This window comes from Suncus etruscus, chromosome 8 (genome assembly GCF_024139225.1).
Source record: "Suncus etruscus isolate mSunEtr1 chromosome 8, mSunEtr1.pri.cur, whole genome shotgun sequence".
Taxonomy (NCBI): domain Eukaryota; kingdom Metazoa; phylum Chordata; class Mammalia; order Eulipotyphla; family Soricidae; genus Suncus; species Suncus etruscus.
The window spans coordinates 56144205-56162624 of NC_064855.1; the positions used below are offsets into that span (position 1 = coordinate 56144205).

Below are 18420 nucleotides of genomic sequence, written 5' to 3' on the forward strand. Positions count from 1 at the left end.
AGAATCACAAATGAAAGAGAAGAGATTACAACAGAACCTTAAGAAATCCAACACACCATGCAGGCATATTATGAACAACTATACTCAGTTAGGCTAGAGAACCCAGAAGAAAGTGACAGATTCTTGGAAAAATACCAGCTTCCAAGACTAGAAAAGGAGGATTGAGAAAGGCTAAACAGGCCAATCACCTTGGAGAAAATTGAAACAGTAATTAAGAAACTTCCCAGAAATAAAAGTTCAGGCCCAGATGGTTTTACAGGTGAATTCTATCAAACATTTCAAGAATTACTTCCACTGATTCATAGGCTCTTCCAAACCATTGAAAAGACAATAATCCTCCCCAATTCCTTCTATGAGGCTATTATCACTCTGATTCCCAAAGAGGGCAAAGATAACACCAGGAAAGAAAACTACAGACCAATCTCACTAATGAACATAGACGCAAAAATACCAACAAAATCTTAGCGAACCGAATTCAGCACTACATCAAAAAGATTATACACCATAACCAAGTGGGTTTCATCCCAGGGATTCAAGGCTGGTTTAACATATGCAAATCAATAAACATCATACACCACATCAATAATAAAAAAGACAAAACCACATGATCATATCAACCAATGCAGAGAAGGCATTTGACAAAATCCAACACCCATTAATGTTGAAAACACTAAGCAAAATAGGTCTGGAAGAAACCTTTCTCAAGAAAGTTACAGTGATCTATGAAAAGCCCACAGCCAACATTACCCTTAATGGTGAAAAGCTGAAAGCATTTCCACTAAGGTCAGGAATCAGGCAAGGATGTCCACTCTCTCCACTCTTATTCAACATAGTCTTAGAAGTCATAGCAATAGGGCCCGGAGAGATAGCACAGCGGTATTTGCCTTGCAAGCAGCCAATCCAGGACCTAAGGTGGTTGGTTCAAATCCCGGTATCCCATGTGGTCCCCCATGCCTGCCAGGATCTATTTCTGAGCAGACAGCCAGCCAGGAGTAAGGACTGAGCACTGCCGGGTGTGGCCCAAAAAAAAAAAAAAAAAAAAAAAAAAAAAGTCCTAACAATAGCAATCAGACAAGAGAAGGAAATCAAAGGAATTCAAATAGGGAAAGAAGAATTCAAACTATCTCTTTTTGCAGATGACATGATGATATACATGGAAAACCCTAAAGAGTCCACAGTAAAACTCCTAGAAACAATGAACCAATACAGCAAAATGGCTGGTTATAAAGTCAACACACAAAAGACAGTAGAATTCCTATATACAAATAACAAAGTAGAAACGAGAGATATTAAGAATACAACTCCATTTAAAATAGTATCAAAAAACAAGTACCTAGGAATCAACCTTACAAGGGAAGTGAAGGACTTATACCTGGCAAACTTCAAAACACTTCAGAAAGAAATTGAAGAGGATCTTGGGAAATGGAAGAACATGCCATGCTCATGGGTAGGTAGAATCAACATAGTCAAAACTACTATCCTACCCAAACTTCTATATAGATTTAACACAATCTCCCACAATCTCCATCCAAATTCAGACATCATTATTTAATTTAAAGGCTTAGAACAATCAATCATAAAATTTATTTGGAACCACAACAGACTCAGGATAGCCAAACACATACTAAAAAACAGAAAGCTGGGTGGCATCTTCTTACCTAATCTAAAGCTATACTATAAAGCCATAGTGATCAAAACAGCATGGTACTGGTACAAGGACAGAGCCTCAGACCAGTGAGTTAGAACAGAATTTCCAGACATAACTGATATACAGTCAACTAATATTTAACAAAAGAGCCAAGAACTTGAAATGGACAAAGAAAGTCTTTTCAACAAATGGTGTTGGTACAACTAGAAAACCACCTGTAAGAAATAGAAAATTGACTCATACCTCACCCCATATACAAAAGTCAACTGAAAACGGATCAAAGACCTTAAAATCGGACCTGAAACTATAGTTTATTGAGAAAAAAATATGCAGAACACTCGAAGACCTATATATCAAAAAAGTCTTTGATGATAGATTGTCAATGGCAAGAACTTTAGCATCAAACATAAAAAAATGGGACTACACCAAACTAAAAGGATTCTGCATGGCAAAAGAAACCATACTTAACACAAGAAGACAGTTAACTGAATGGGAAAAAATCTTTGCACTCAACATGTCCAATAAAGGGCTGATATCTAGAAAGTACAAAGCACTCAGAAAGCTGAGCCCCCAAAAATCAAATAAAGCCATAGAAAAATGGGGAGATGAAATGAGGAAGACCAAAGGATGGCCAACAAACATATGAAAACATGCTCACCTTCACTCATCATTAGGGAAATCCAAATCAAGACAATAATGAGGTACCACCTTACACCAGTGAGGATGGCTCACATCAAAAATAATGGGAACAATCTCTGTTGGCGGGGATGCGGCATGAAAGGCACTCTCATCCACTGCTGGTGGGAATGCCCCCTAGTCCAACACCTATGGAGAGCAGTCTGGAGAGTGCTCAAAGAACTCAGAATTGAGTTACCATTTGACCCAGCAATTGCTCTCCTAGGTATCTACCCCCAAGTTGGAAGGACATTCATTCCAAAGTATTGTGTGCACCCACTATTTATCACAGCGCTCAGTATAATAGCCAAATCTATGTCCAACAACAGATGAATGGATGATTAAGGTGTGGTATCTATACACAATGGAATACTACATGGCAATCAGAAATGATACAATCACAGACTTTGCAGCAACGTGGATGGACCTAGAACATATTATGTTAAACGAAGTAAGTCAGAAGACAAAAGATAAACACAGAATGATAGCACTATTCTGAAGCACCTAGGACATACACCTTATATACAACTAATTCTCAACTATCAAATAACAGGGTTTAACAGGGTAGAAAATCCAAACACTGTAATAGTCAACAAATACTGGAGAGCAGTGCCCAAAACACATGAAAAATGAACAACACAAACTCTTGACTACACATTATACCACACACACACACACACACACACACACACACACACCCACACACAAAACAGCAATAGCAGAAACAGCAGCATAGAAAGATCAGGTAAGTAATCAGCCTTCTACTACAAAGGGCCATAATAAGCCTATAGGGATTTTATACAGGATTACAGGTAAAGGATACCATGGAAAACCACTGACTCCAACTGAAGCATTTCATAATAATATGTTTTAATGCCTTAATCTTTCTATATTTAAAATAACCTCTCAGCTTTTCTGTCCACAGGCATTCTTGGATACAAAGGGTGGACAAACTAAGATTGCATCTCGGGGTTCAATCACACGAGATACCATACCCAGCTTGCACTACGAGAATGTCCTGAGAAAACTCTTTAGCATACCCTTTATCTCTAGGTTATACCTTCATTTAGGACTTGAAGCACAGACCACTGAAGCAGCAACTGTGACCTACAGTCTTATACTACAGGCCCTACTCATCGAACACATTCAAGAAAACTAGCATTCCCTCACTCTTTTCTCTACTCTTCTCACTACTGTCTTTCTTTTTTTTCTCTTTTTCTCCCCTTTTCTTTTTAATTTATTTTTCTTTTCTTTCCTGCCCCTCCCATATACTTTCCCCTTTCCTCCCTTTGAAAATCTGACTATCCCTTCACCCCTCAATCCCATCCAGATTTCCCACCTTATTAAAACTCTTCACCCTCAGTTCCTAATCCATTAGGCATCAAGAATGACCTCCTACCCCAGCGAACCAGTACCCAGCACTCAAACAAAGGGGCAACAGTCAAACCCACACCTCGCCCCCTACAAGAAAAGGCAACTAACTCCCCTGCTGACTCATGCTGCGCGGTCCTCCTTATCAACCATTCCTAACGTGGACTGTTACTTGAAACCGGACTTAGCTCTACAAGTATCCCCAATGCATGAACTCTTCCCAAGTCCTCCCTGCCGCAAATCTTTTGCCAATATCAAGAAGGTCAGGTTGGGAGATGAAAAGGCACCCGGGAACTCACACACAACAAGAAAACCTCAAAAGACAATGGGGAAACCTATACTACCATCATATATATAAGACCTGTATTACACTACCTCTTTACCTGCTTTTCCCCAAATGTAAGATACTTTCTTGCATCACCTTGTCCCTTTAATTACTTTGTTATTTCATTTTTTAAAAATCTTTTTTCTTTTCATATATATTCGTGAGCACATATATTTTTATTTCTATTTTTGTCTTTTTCGGATGTGTGACCTGTTTTTGTTTTCTTCTCACTCCACCCTCAAATGCACCAGCAACATAATGTAGCACCATTTCTCCCTGCAAAGGCACACTAAAAAAAGGGGAAATCGTACATATAAAAACAAGCTCTTATTTGCTAGGGATAAGAACTCATACTTATTTACAATACAGGGGCATCTCCCACCTTGAATATATGAAACGTGGACCAAACTTAGACCCCAGGTGATTAGACACTATCCAGCCTTGAACCCTGGATCGCAGACATAGAAATAACACACTTCTTCACAACAGCCACAGGAAACAAATCCCAACCAGGACGTCCTTAATAGTGCTCAGACACCAACAAGTGCCAGCCCTAATATGATACCCTGACAATGAGGAAAATGGGAACAACTTGACCTAAGAGCAAGTTATCCTACCTCACCAGCTAACAATAAAACAAATCAGAAGACTTGTCACCCTTTGGTCTATACAAATGCCAAGATCGCAATTTACAGATTACTGGCTGACAGAACCATGGCCGGACTGTATGTATACTGGGACCAATAAAAAAAGCCCTACTCTAGGACATGAGCTACGACCTGCATAACAACCATGATCTCTAGTTCCAGAGGTCTGTCTGAGACATTCACAACAGAATGGATCTTCTGGAAACATAACGAAAGATGCTATCCCAGGCCCCTTCCTAGGATCAGCGCAAAGACCAGGACCGCCAACCGCAGAAGATGGATTAAAACGACACTGAGGGAACAGAACTTCTAGAACCACAAAGAAAGACATAATCATAAGTTCAACTCCTTGACTCGTGCAGAAACCGAGACCTCTAGATACAGAGGTCTGATTTTATCACCCAGGATGGAGCAGAAGTCTTCCGTACACCACAAAAGCACCAAGGGGAGAATAAATGAACCTGAAAGGAGTCTATAGTTAATTCCATGACAATATACTTCAAGGGTGGAGAATCCCTGTATCTCTTAGGCAAAGGGAATTCCTTTTCGAATGGCCCCAATGTTTACTGTGCTTGTGCAGGAGGAAAAAAAAGGCAAAAAAAGAGCACAAAGCTAATTTTTATTATTTATTTATCTATTTTTCTTGATTTCTTTGCTGTGGTTTGGCTATTTAAGTGGATGTCTCTATTTATATTTATTTAGTTATTTTCTTCTTTTCTTTTCTTTCAATATGTGCTCTGCCATGTTTTTTTTAAATCTCAATACCATGGCTTTTATGTGGTGCTTAACCTTTTTTTATTTCTTTTTTTTTTTTTTTTTTGGATTGCTCACTGGATATTTTATTTGACAGTTCTTTATGTACTATTGTGGTGTTTCACCTTCTTTTTCCCCTTCATCTCTCAAACCAAGGATGAAAGCCTCTAGAAGAACTCCGCCCATTTCCGGAGTATTTGATTTTTTTTTCTTCTTTTCCCCCCAGGTTATTACTTTTCTCTTCTTAAAACAAAACCACATAACTTGAACTATCTAGTCCCGCCTCCAAATTAGGAGGGGGAAATAAGGAAGGTACCAAGATGAAACAGGAGTAAGACCACTAAGTAGTAAGCTAGGCACAATGGGGACCACTTATTCTAGCAGCCCGGGGCGGTGGGTGAGGGAAGAGGATATGGGAGGTAGGACGGAAATGGAGGTAGAGGGAGGACAGTTTGGTGATGGGAATTCCCCTGATTTTATGTTAATATGTACCTAAAATACTATTGTCAACGATATGTAAGCCACTATGATTAAAATAAAAATTATATTAAAAAAAGAAGAATAGAACCAGGACCGGCACAGTGCAAGGCAAAAACTCTATACCATTGCAGTATTCCTCCAGGTCCCTCTTCTTTCTTTAATATGAGCTTAGTACAGACTGTTGTCAACTCAAAACCACCCTATTCTTTCAGTCTGTGAATATTTTAAGTGTTGGTTAGAAACTTCTCAAGCAAATAGAAAAATTGACTAGAATTTGGAAAAAGCTCTGCTTCTAAATCTGTCATGTAGAGATTGAAGATTATACCCACCCCCAACACCCTCTCAGATCAATCAGTGCTCATGTTTCTGCAGCTTAATAGATGGTGGTGTTTCTGGCCTCAGGGTTACAGGGAACTTACCAAACACAGCCTTTCTCATCAAAACAACTTTGCCTTCTTAGTGGAAGAAGCAGGCACTTAGCACTTTCCACTCATTATCTCCCTCTTCAGAAAGTTTAGAGAAAAGTGTTCTAACACTTTTTAGAGTAAGATAAAGAGTAGATAAGTCCAATGTCACAAACACTTCCACCAAGGATTAATTTATCAAAACATAATTACAAAAACACTGTTCCCTAGGTAAAGTTTCTCTTACATTTCATCTAGAATTCCACCGCTTGGGTTGCATTTTCTTTCTTTTTTTCTACAACAGGTGTCTGACTATTTGACTCAGCCAGTTTGGGATAGTTTAGTGAATGGACAATAAGTAGATTTTTTTTATCTTACATTCTATCTGCATGTTTAAACTGATTTTCCTTTACTAAAGTTTCCAAATTTAGCAAATTAATGAATACAGTTATATATAGTTCAAGTACTATCAGGCAAACAAACAAAAAACTCTGTAATCCAAATAAAAATGCTACATTAGGCTTTGAAATTTCTTACTATCACATTCTGGGACAGGAGGAGTGGGCAGTGCTGTCATTATTTTATAACTAAAGAAGCAGATTAAGTTACATCTCACAAGTAATACATAGCAGAGGTTATGTGTGATTCTAAAGTGTGATTCTAAGGTGGTGTTATTTTTTTTTTCAGATATTATGGCTCTAAAAATCGCAGGAAGTAGAATTTTGTAAAGACAATATGAGTCACCATTGACAGGTATAAAATGATTGGGAAAGGGGTCATTACCACGGTTTTTCTGCAGAAAATTCTAGGCCAACCCATAATATAATACATAAACTGTTCCTGGCTGGTGTCCTCTGGGTTCCAAATGAAGCCTCATGAATTTTTCAAGAAAGTCATGGAAGACAGCCACAGGAAATGGGTATCATCAGCACTGTTACCTCAGATTGAAGAATCCTATCAAGATTGATGGGTTGAGAAGACTTGTGACAAGGGTAAAGAATCAATTAAGGCTCATTACCCTTCCTACATTTACTTTCCTGGTATGAGTTTGACTAAAGATTTCAACCTTTATGATTTCAATCATATCCCCTACCACCATCCATATCACATCTCCTAAAATAAAAGATGCTTTTATTCATCGACAACTTAGACACTGTCAAAAGAAGAGAAATATACCTATAGTGGTTCTTATTATGTCCACTCCACTGGTATTGATCTAGTCAATGGAGTCAACTCAAATTTCAATCATGTGTGTACTTATTTTGATTATAAAATGATTCAATGTAACAAAATTATTCAATGTAAAATGATTGAATTTATTCAAACTTTCTTAGTAATACATATTTGCATATAAATATAAATTTGAGGTGGGGATAAATATATTATTTAATCTCTATTTGAGTGTCTTTGACACTCAGCTTCCACTTTGATATGAGACTTGACAGTTGAATGAGAAATGTCTAAAGATTTTAGCCAGAGAATTGGAAAGTGATGATTTGGGCCATACCTGGTGGTACTCAGGGATTACTTCTGATTCTGTGCTCAGAAGTCACTACAGCAATGCTTTAAGCAGAGGATGTTGAGGAGCTGAGTATTAAGTCTTGGTTGACTGTATGCAAGACAACTGCCTTATAACTGTACTATCACTCCAGCACCCCCAGCCGCAAGTTAGTTAAGATAGGACAGAGCAGTGTAAAATCTTATCATGCTCATTCTTTGCAAAGGGAAATTCCTTAAAGTAATTGTTTTCTAGTGGAATTACGAATAGGAAGACCTTCAAAAGGTGAGATTTCAAGTAGGTCAGTGATTTAAATTTCTGTCTATAAGCTTGATGATGATGTGGCTCATGAATTAGGACTCAAAGAAAGTTTATATTAAACATTTCCAGCATATCATATTTGTATCAGTGAGAATAGGTGGCTGAAATAAAATTCAAATTGACATTTTTGGGTCAAATAGAATCTATTCAGTGATGATTTCTATACACATCTATAAACTGAGGGACTGACTGTGTGCCACATCCTATTTAAAAAGTAAAGGATCATCATCATTTCATATTTTTACAATGAACAAAGACATGAAAACAGTTAATTAAACGAAAATGGAAGACAAATGAAACTGCTGATAAAGTCATGACACTAACATTTTTTAAGAATGATGAACATTGAATTTCGAATTGCATTTGTTTATGTTGTGCAAAAAATGCATGGGGAAAATGCCACTGTGTGCTTAAATACCAACTAAAATATCAAACTGAAGAGAATAACAAATATGCCATTTTTATATTCTATTCAGTGGAATCTATCAATTGAAAGTACATTTATATATAGTTTAATTTCTGTAATATTGGAAATATTATAAATAAATTAAAACATTGGGGCTGGAGCAGTGGTGCAGTGGTTGGGTGCTTGCCTTGCATGCAGCTGACCTAGGTCAGACCCCAGTTTGTTCTCCTGGCATCCCATATGATCCACCAAGCCAGGAGCAATTTCTGAGCACATAGCTAGGAGTAATCTCTGAGCGTCACCAGGTGTGGTCCAAAAAAACCAAATCAAACCAAACAAACCCCCCAAACCAGGGATAGTGTGTTTTCCTTGCATGTGGATGACCCAGAACAAACAGGGTTCAATCCCCAGCATCCCATACAGTTTCCTGAGCCTGCCAGGAGTGATTTCTGAGTGCAGAGCCAGGAGTATCCCCTGAGCACTGCCAGCTGTGGCCCCAAACCTAAACAATCAAACAAACAAATAAATAAATAAAAAGGAAGGAAGGAATGGAAGGAGGGAGGGAAGAAGTAAGGAAGAAAGGAAGGAAAGAAGGAAGGAAAGAAATCCTATATTGCTTTTTATTAAGTTACCTTTATAATTTAATGATAAGAAAGAAATCTGCCAGTTGAAAAAATAAACCAAAAAGGTGAATTCTGGTAAAAGCAAATAAAATGCTAGAATATCATGATACATATTTTCACAGTCTGTATTTTGTGCTTGTCTAGACACTACTATTCCCCCTTAAAGCCTATAATTCCTATCTTTTTTCTAAACCAGAGAGAGGGATTGCTGGAATAATCAGGTATGTGGTGTTAGCCTCAGGTGCACTTGGAAGACACTGTGTTCTCTTAAAAGGAGTATAGAGTGATCTTTTTCCTGAAAAGGAGATAATTGGCCAGATAAGTTTGGAAACTTCTACTCTAGAATCTGTTTCCAGAGTTTGGAGATCATGCTAATTATCAATTTAACTCCTATGCCTAATATAATTCCTAAATATTGGAAAGAACTTTTTAAAAACTTGCTGAAAATGAGTTAATGACTCTCCACCTAACAATTAACAATATTCATTATCTTAATAAGTTCCAAGGGCATCTTCATACTCACAGAATTAATAATGCCGCTTGCCTGTCATATTAATATACTTATTCTTGTTGGGTCCAGATTATTTATATTCAATGAAATTACACTCTCTTTCAAGTCCTGTCATTCTCAAAAATCTTAAAGTGCATCTTATTTACCAATCTAAAAAAATCTTTACAGTTATTTTCGACATTGCAAACTTACAGTTGTATTAACAGCTCTGTGAAACCCTGTGTTTTTCTGATATTCCTTACCATTCCCCCATTGCATTTCTAAAAATAATGTATGCCTCATTTTATGATTCTTTCACTTTCCATTTATAGAAAATAAACACATCCCATTATTAGAGCTACACAGTAATCAGGTCATTTCTGCCTGTCTTTAGTCATCTGATTCCAATGATCTAAGAAAGTTAGCAGAGGCTGGAGCTTCTCTACTGGGGCTCTAGTTATCTGGAAAGTATCAAATATTAAGTTTTAAGCTCCTAAATGAAAAGAAAGCTGACTGATTTATTTAAATGGATCAAGACACACAAAGTATCTTGACATTCCTGTCAAGATAATGTCTCTATATATGGCCTATTTCTTCATTATAGGCCATGTCCTAAGTGTAATGTAACAATTTCTACTCTGAAGTTCATTGGATTATTTATTTAACCTAGAAAATCAACTTAGTACAGCTCCTGATGGAAAATATACAACATCATTCTCTATATTCTCATGACAACTATTTCAAACTTGATTAAATGAGATATGAATTCTCAAAAGCCAAGTTTTAGGTTTATATCCCTCTCATAAAACCCCCAAAGCTAATTTCATAAGGGAATTAGGTTGTGATTGACATTCACTATTCAGCCTTTGTAAAGTGAAAAGATGCCAAAATTTAAGCTGAACCTGTAAAGGTTCAGATTTTAACATCATCTTCTTTAAGTAAACACTGAAGCATTGTTTCCTATACTAGAAATGTCTTAACTTCATTTGTGTGCCTCAAACTAATGCGACCATCTGAGAAAGTCAAAGGAAAAAATCACATTCATAAAATTTCCACTGTAAATTATCAGTCACCAGATTGTAATATCCTAACTCTCTTGCTAGTCAAAATCAAAAGATTTTAAATCAGGCCCTGCTCTTTGATTCTTCCATTGTGTCTTTTCCTCCCTATTTGTCCTTTTACACTTTACCATCCTACAACACATAGACTTATATTACCAGCATCTATGAGGTAATTTGATGTTCAAAATACTCCTGAGACTCAGTCTTCGGGTTATTCAACTTATAGCATCAACCCTGCATACTCTATTGAGGCAAGCGTATACCAGCACTCCTTTCACTTTTTACTGACACGGTTAATAGGTTCTCTGACCCTTTCTTTTTTCTAAGCATGACTATCTTTCAGCTGATATCCTTTTTCACTTTATTTTACTCATGTGAAACATGAGTCATATAAATCTCCCAGGATATTTGTATATAGTCCCCAAATCTTCCCAGAGGTGACACATTTGCTCACGTTGAGAACAAGCAAAGGGGTTAAGTGAACAGGCCCTCAAATAAATCCAAAGTCAATAAAGCATTATAAAGAATCCCCATCTTTGAAGACCAAATAGGTCAGTGGAATGAACTTTCAATGGATATGTGTTTTGATAGATCAAATGAGTTACATTTTACAAAGCATTTCCTGAGTATGTGTAGCATGCTAGATAATAATAAAATGGAGTGAAATGGCACATGTTATTTTTACAAGACACATAAGTTTTGTACCAGACACCCCATCAAGTCCCCATAACAGTCACAGGGCTATGGTGTTGATAATAGAAGCACATGCAAAGTATGATAAAAGCATAAATCACCAGGAATTTACTATGCCTTAGAAAATGTAAAAGGAAAATTAGGAAATACTGGTATTATAGTACTTATAAAAATACTATAAGATATTGCATTTATTATTGGAAATTAAGATAAAATGGTTGACTAATCAAGATGAAAATCACTTAATCACTCTACATATTGTTAAATTTAGGTAAAGTGAATAATCAAATAGGTAAATTGAAATGAAAATTTAATTTTGTATCAAACCAAGGCATGACTTTAAAATGAAAATTTCTTTTGAGGGGCCGGAGAGATAGCACAGCGGCATTTGCCTTGCAAGCAGCCGATCCAGGACCTAAGGTGGTTGGTTCGAATCTTGGCGTCCCATATGGTCCCCCATGCCTGCCAGGATCTATTTCTGAGCAGGTAGCCAGAAGTAACCCCTGAGTACCGCAGTGTGTGGCCCAAAACCCCTCCCCCCCAAAACTAAAATTTCTTTTGATAAAATTTTGCTGTACTAAATTTGGGCAAGATAAAAATTTTAATATCTCACTCACAAAATAAAATATGTGATGTCAGGATATACAAGCAAATGCAAAGGAAAGCCATCTATTGTATTTCACAAAGATTCTGTCACAGGCTTCATGAGGTAAGGAACTTGCCATGCAAATGACCACCTTGGTTCAATTCCTCAGTTCTCACCAGGAGGGATCCTTGAGCATAGAGCCAAGAGTAAGCCCTGAGAACTTCTGGATGTGGTCATAAAACAAAGAAACAAAAATTAATAACAAATTTTAATTTAAAATCTCAATAAATCAATAAAATATTTTAATTAATTTGGTTAAGAAACAAGGATTTTAGCTATGTACATATTCATCCAACTTAGCAGGGGCAATGGCAACTCCCCTGAATTCATTCATTCACCATGAACTATGGATGTCATATTTTTATAATAAATGCTTAGTATGGAAATATTAAACTAAAAGGAGTCTAATTTTTAACCTAAAGCTTACTAAATGTAGAAATTAATTTTTTTTAAAAATATGAAATGCTTCACGAATTTGCATGTCATCCTTGCACAGGGGCCATGCTAATCTTCTCTGTATCATTCCAATTTTAGTATATGTGCTGCAAAGAGTTGGAGTAAAGCTTATTTCAAAACAAATCTAATAATGACTTTGATTTTAGATAACAGCTTTTGAAATTATGTCATAGTAATAGTAAACTTTTCCATTAGTGGTCTCACAGAAACAGAATCATCATTCTAGAAACTTGCTTCTCCTCTCTCTCCTCATTCTGCCTTCAGACATTTGTTCAATAGAGATTCATTGTCGATCTGCAATGAGCAAAGTGCTAGTCTAAGCACTAGGAGCTATAAAGTAAAGTAAGAGGTGATTAAAGAACTTTGAAACCAGTCAGGAAGACACCCCAAAATATTTTAAAACTACAGTGAAAACATGAAAGAAAAAAATAAATTGAATGCTATTAGAATCTGCAATCAGAGTAAGTAAGAAAGCATTTCTGGAGAAATTTTGAAATCTAAAAAATTTATGCCTGTTTTGAAATCTAAAAAATTTAAAGATGATATATGTTGGCCAGAAAGAGAGCTAGTTTCTTCAGGCATAGGAAACTTGAATAGCTCCTATTCCCATTTTTCATCTTGGAAACACCACTGGAATTTATTCCCTTTTCTTCCTTCCACACTTTATTTTCAACTCTCAGGATTTTCTCCTGGAGATCTTAATAAATGAATTTCCCAGAGATGTTTGGGTATAGTCAAAAGTTGAGGTCTTACAATGACAGAAAGAAGAAGGCTGGCACTTTCCCATGGAAGATAACAAGGATGTATAATTGACCTTTATTCATACACTGCCTATTCAGCCACTCTTATGAAAAGGGACTCCATAGTATCCTTGTGCCTCAGAAATTCACAGTCTCTTTGCCTTACAGTCTCTGCTCTAAACTTTCTTCATAACGGTTTACCAGAAACACATACAGTTTGAGTTTGGCTGACTTCATGATCTGTATGTTCTTTATATGTGCACCATAACTACATATGTAATTAGGGATAATGACAATCAACTTGTAGATAAATTATTCAAGGCACATTCTTTTAAGGGCCTTGAAAGTTATTCTTAAAAAAAAAGAAAGTTATTCTTGTACCACATAACTTAATTTTATATCATTGTTTTTCAAAGTGTCTGTTTCTCTCCATCATTATCCTAGAGTTCCTCCCTATCCTAATCTAATTCCCATTTTAATAACCTTTAAAACAGTTCTCAGTTTCCTTTGCCTTTGGCCATTTATTTCCCCTACTATGTCTCTTTGTATTCCACCTACGAGAGAGATCATTATATGTCTGTCTCTCTTCTGCTCTTTGACCTGATACTTAGGAAGAAAGTAAGTATTCTATTGTTGTGTATGTAAATATTTTATGGGATGATTATGTTACTGACCCTACCCTCATCAGTGATTGTGCCCTACCCTAGGATGTGACCTGGCATTCTGCCCCCACCCTAGGGTGGTCCCTGATTCTGCTTCCACCATTGGGTGGTATCTGATCCCACCATTGGGTGGTACCTTATTCTGGGGGATAAAAACAAGGGTCTGTTGAAGGCGAGAGGGTTTTTTGCTGGAACTAAGGCTGAGACTTTGGACTTAAGTCTTGTCCACCGAATAAAGCTAATATTTCCACAAGCCTGACTGTCTGAGAGCTGTTTACCCGCCGTTTCACCTCAGAATTGTCGGCTGGACGGGGTGGCAGACGCGTGCTTTGAGCTGGAGGGGAAAGACCTCATCCTCCATTCCTCCATCAGTCAACCTCTTCAGGGGCTGACCTGCAACACACTATATAGGCATAACAGTGTTCCCCAAAGCATACAATAAATAGGAAATGGTAATAAAACTGAAACCAAAGATTTCCATGTTTCCTGGCTTCCTGCATATATTTAGTTGACCTCGTCTTGCCAAACTTAAATTCTTGGCAGTTTAAACATGCATACACTACCATGTGACTGAGTATAGGAATTTACAAATATATATCTCTAGGTTATTTAAATTATTTCCTTTATTTAGAAAAGGAACCATATAGTAAAAATACCACTGATTAGTTTAATTAAACTAAAATGCCTTCTCCAATGATAGAGAAAGAATAGGTGGTAAGGCACTTGCCATGCATGCTGCTGACTACAATTCAAACCCTACCCCTACATATAGTCTGAGCACTCACTGTCAGAAATAATCTTTGGGAATAGAGCCAGTATAGTAAATGTGTACTTGCAGGATGTGGTTCAAAATCCACTCCTCACATTAAAATAAAAGAAAGTAAAATGCCTTCTTTTTTTTTTATTAGCATTTATACCACATCCTCTTCCATTTACTTTATAAATGACTCTTTCCAGAGATAGTGTAAGAGAAAGACAACTGTAATGAGTCTCCTGTGCAGAAATAAATCTGCTCCTTTTCTCATCCTTCCAGTGTCTTCATTATACCATAGTTCTTCCTTTAAGATATCATAAACAACATGCTGCTTCTGTTGGTTTATTTCCCAGGGATAACACCAGGGCTCAACAGCAAGCACAGCATTTTTTTCTCTCTTTAGGAAACTGAAAAATCTCTTTTATTTTTTCCTTTATCAACAGTAATCTTAAGCCTCAGTTTAGCTTTTCCTGAAACTGAAGCTAATCATCCTTGGAAGATAGTAACATTCCCATGAGAATCTGGCTTTGTTAGTGACTATCAGAGCAAAGGGCTCAGGTGAAGTGAAGCTGGAGCATGTATCACCAGGTTATCATCCCCAGGAGCCCTCAAATCAACTGGAATACAGTTCTGTAGGCTGTAGGTGGATGAAAGGATGCAGAATGAGCACAAAGATTCCTCAAAAAAAGAGAAAGTTCTGAGGCTGAGGACCTTCCATGCCCACCCATCAGACTTGCTCAACTCATCCAAAATAAAGACAATAAGATATAAGATCACAGAGATATGTGAACACCCCCCAAATACAAATACAGTGTTTACACATATAATATGCCACACTGACATACATATTTTAAAACCTGCTGCAAACACTGAGTTTTTTAAAATCCAGAAAGAAAAAATAAAAGTCAAGGATATTTCAGGTAAAAAAAAATGTGGCATTTTGCTCTCTCTCTGAATGCTATTCAACCTTGACTTTATTTCTTTCTAAACATTTTCAATTTTGCTTTCCTTCTTAGATTAATGTACAAGGTTGTATACAGATTAACAAACCAAAGATATCGTTTAGTATATGTCTTCAATTTAATCTACAGAAATGCTTCTTGAGTCACTCCATGTAAGCATGTCACACACCAAAACTCAACAGAAATAACTTTTTCACAGGCAGAAGTAGAAAACAAAACACAAATTAATTGTATTCTTTAGAATTATTATAGCTAAACAACATTATTTCCAGCTGCACAGTAAATATCACTGACATTATCACCCAACTGGAATTCAATTGTTCAAAGATATTAATAGTCTGACAAACACTGTGAGAGAAGCAGGCACAATAAGCCTACTGAATTAGAATGGTTCCAAATAGGGATGGTATTTACTTCAGGATGTAAATATCAACAGAAAATTCCTTGGTGAATGATTTGGTTCACACAAGGTCTCATTAACCGAAAATCAAATGAGAAACTTGAAGTGTAAACGCAGAGAAATTTTTAAAGCAGAATCAACCAATTGGTTTCTTTTTCAGAAGCTCCTTGGAATTCTTCACATATGATTAATCAATAAGTTACATGCAATTTCTGAGAAACAAAAGGGACGTGAGAAAATTAAAAAAAAATAAATCTCTAACTGAAGTGATAATCTAGAAAACTTCTAATTAATCAAATATCCTCAATGTGTTAGGATCAGAGTTTGGCAAAAGGGTAAATATTCAATACACAGTCTTTGATTTGAGAGTAATGGCTTATAGTTTATTTTCTTGAATAAATTTGTGATCACAACACAGGAGAATTCTGCCTCAAAGTTTCTGCCTATAATATATTATGGGACTGCATTTTTTATGACATCGTATTAAACAAACTATATCTTATGGCCTGTGAAGATGTAATAAAAATGTTTAAGTAATATCACTTTACAAAGAAAAAAGAAACAAATATTCTATTTTGTAATAATACAGCATTTCTGTTTTATGTATTTGTTTAGAATTACAATATAAACTATTTTTCAGCCTCAAGAAGAGACTTGATCATGTCTTTTTCTGTTTTTGTTCATTGGAGTCATTATTCTAATTTTCACACAGAAGAAACTTCACTGGACATGTTAATAACTTTTAAGTTTTATTATATTTTCTCTATCTAATAAATTAAGATGTAGTACTACTATTTTCCTTGCTTATTTAAATAATGCCTCTTCTTAAAAAATGAAATAATCTCTCTACCTTCTCTTACATTTCTAGACTCAGATTAACAAGTCATTTTGACTTTGAGAGACTTCTCTTGGGTTAATTTAATGTCATGGCACTCTTACTCTGGTAATGAAAAAATAAATAATCACATGTTAACGTTTGCTTTTCACGGGCCCCTTACTAATTACTTGACAAAGACAGGTGTCTGAAGATATTCCAGCTTGGAATTTAGAGCATGGAACTTTCAGAATGGAGGCAAGGCCCAGCAAACATTGTAAACAATAAAGCATCACATACAATATCCATGTTAAAGGGATTTAAGAAGAGGAGAGACATAGCTTTCTGGTAGTATAAGAAGCACAGGTCCTGCTAGACTGTAGGGACAAAGAGAGGGCTTCCTAAATGAGCAGTGGTGGAACTAAGGTTTCAAAGAAATAATTTAAGGCTGAGGGAGTTGGGTTTGGGTTTGTACTTGGGGGTGCCAGAGACTACTCCCACTAGTTGCTTAGGCAACCATGTGGTGCCAGAAATTGAATCCCAGACTCTGATTTGCACAGCATGTGCAACCTTCGAAGCTATAACTCCAGACAAGAATTAAGTGGTTCTCATCTATTACGATGAACTTGTTAAAGACAGAATCCAATTATGCACTCCCAGATAACCACTTGCACTCTGTCTCAGATGTAACCCAGAAACAACCATCTCTTATAAGTCGTCACTCTGATATTTATAAATGCAGTTTTAGGGCCATTCTTGGAGAACCACCAAGGGGATAAGTAGTGTGGGAGGCATTGGTATATCAGGTACAGGAATCAGCTGTAAAATGACAATATGGCAGTGAAGACAGGTAATAGAGACAGAAAAACCAGATGGTGCAAATTCCAGAAGTGTAGGCATGGACATGCTCAGAAAGACCTACCCTGCTATTTGTAGGCACATGAACTTAATACTAAATGTGATGAAGAATCAATTTCAGTGTTTAAAAAAGTGAGAAAAAATCAGATATGCTTGAATCCTTTCTATGTGATTAATTGATTCATGTAAAAAACATAGTAAAACAATAAAGATAAATACCTTTTTCTAATGTGATTTTTTAAGTAATACGCATTTTAAAAGTTTAAAATATTTCCTTTATCATTATAACTGCTAAGAATGTTTTTGTTTCTTTTAAGTTGATACATCATAGTTAACAATAGTAATGATGTCATTATTTTATAGAGGTAGTATTTCAAGATTATTCCACCATTGTCCCTTGGGCACCTTCCACTTCCTCAATTCTCATCCCTATCAATGATAGAATATAGCAGGGGTGGCGAACACGCGACAAGAGCCGGATGCAGCTCCCCGCCAAAATGAATGTGGCTCTTTGTCTCTTATCATGATTTTGTATACTGTGGCTCTTTGCCAAGTTTGGATTTTGTTCTGCTGCTTCTGAGGAGGGACCTCTGAGGAGAGATCTCCGAGCGCGTAGTCCTGCCCCAGGCTGCGTCCTCCCGTCTCCCATCCCTCGGAAACAACTCTATGGGCCAGCGAGCAGGGGATCCCTGTGGCACATGTTGAGTCACATCTTGCCGGTAGTTCTTAGTGT

General features: G+C 36.7%; 1 protein-coding gene and 1 non-coding gene across 2 annotated transcripts in view; both read right to left on the minus strand.

The window, feature by feature from the left end:
* The window catches only part of LHFPL6 (LHFPL tetraspan subfamily member 6), a 291971-nt gene that overhangs the window by 118368 nt on the left and 155183 nt on the right, over positions 1-18420 (minus strand). The window lies entirely within an intron of this gene.
* Positions 12493-12602, minus strand: LOC126016989 (U6 spliceosomal RNA). Its single transcript, XR_007498668.1, has one exon. It is a non-coding gene; the product is annotated as a U6 spliceosomal RNA (small nuclear RNA).